This window comes from Limulus polyphemus, unplaced genomic scaffold, assembly GCF_000517525.1.
Source record: "Limulus polyphemus unplaced genomic scaffold, Limulus_polyphemus-2.1.2 Scaffold4732, whole genome shotgun sequence".
Lineage (NCBI taxonomy): Eukaryota > Metazoa > Arthropoda > Merostomata > Xiphosura > Limulidae > Limulus > Limulus polyphemus.
In genome coordinates, this window is record NW_013670342.1 from 2,178 (window position 1) to 3,828 (window position 1,651).

The following is a 1,651-nucleotide window of genomic DNA, read 5'->3' on the forward strand; positions in this document are numbered from 1 at the left end:
CTTCCACTGTGTGTGTGTGTATGTGTTATGGCCAATCGAGCAGTCTTCCACTGTGTGTGTATGTGTTATGGCCAATCGAGCAGTCTTCCACTGTGTGTGTATGTGTTATGGCCAATTGAGCAATCTTCGATGCATTACACGCGCGGCGGTATACATAAAACAAAAAAATAACGGTTTCGGCTAATTATTAAAGTCTGGAATCCAACCGTAACCGTTATCCGAGTATCATGATGTCCCTAGCCGAGCCCCATTATTTGATCAGACAAAAGTAGCTTAATGGGGTCCATCAGGTGGCTCAGCGGAAATACTGCGGATTAATGACGCTAAAAATCGGGTTTTGGTACCGCGTTGGGCACAGCACAGACAGCCCACTGTGTAGCTTTGTGCTTAATTACAAACAAATACACAAAGCCCAAGGGATGGCGGCGTGTAACGTTCTCAACAAAAAACAAACTCTCAGTTATACGATCTGCCCTTCTGGATGGGAAGACAAAAAATTCATAGCCCACACACACACACACTGTAATTACGTTCAGTTTGTTTTTCTTTACACAAGCAGTATTAAACTTTCCCTAACTACAGAACCAGCCAGCTCAGAATCCGGAAGAACATTCAGTTTTGAGTCAAGGGAGTTATTAGGAAAATTCATGGCTCGTTTCGTTCAGGTTGAAGGCGGAATAAATCTTTCGCTTTCATGGCCCTTTCATGATCAAAAGATTGAGAGTTCAGCTTCTATCCACCATAAACCTGCACTAAATTATATGTACACAGAATACATAACGAAACCGGTAGGCTTAATTTTACTATAAAATATTATCCATTGTGTGTACGTACGTGTGTTTGCATCCATCAGTCACAGTTGGATGGTTCGATTATCGTTTTTTTTTATTTTTTTTTTTGGTAACTGGAAACTGCCCGATGGTGTAAATGGGTTATTTCGTTTTAAATTTTTTAAAACCAAGTAGGGGGATAAAAACACCATGAAATAGGGCAAATTTCCACTTCTTTATAGGCTTTTGGCTTTGAATTTAAATAGGCAAATACTTAGCCAGTTAACTATTACCTTCCATAAAGCAGGGTATACAGTCAGCATCTAATGACGTCATTAGGGATTTGATAACAAAATACAGAACATTATCTAACATTGTTCTTTATATAGTTTTTGCTTCCTTGATGGGCACCCTGAGCTAGTAATAAAAATACAAATTAGACTACACTAGAGATGTTTTTTTTCCCCATTTCTTTTCATTTTCACATTGCGATTTCAAATCACAGATGTGTTGAAACGTAGTTTCAACTGCTGGTCTAGTGCGATTTTTATCGCCAATATCAGGTTTATCCAATTTTGACGTTTCAAAACGTAACATTAAATGTTTCTTACTGCATATAGAACACCATTTATCTTACATTTGTGTATCAATGTCCAGCTCACTCCCGATATTGAACGAATATTCTCCAGATTAAAAGTAGATTTAAAATGCTATATTTCTACACGTCTCTGGTTTGAAGTTCGTAGTAGACAAATGTAGGGGGGGGGGAATCATCCTCATCTTAGCGTGATTTTTATGATTACTTCTCTGACTTTAAATCGTTATTTTTCAATACAACTTAACCAGAATTTGCAGCCTGTTTTTTTTTTTTTTTTTTTTTT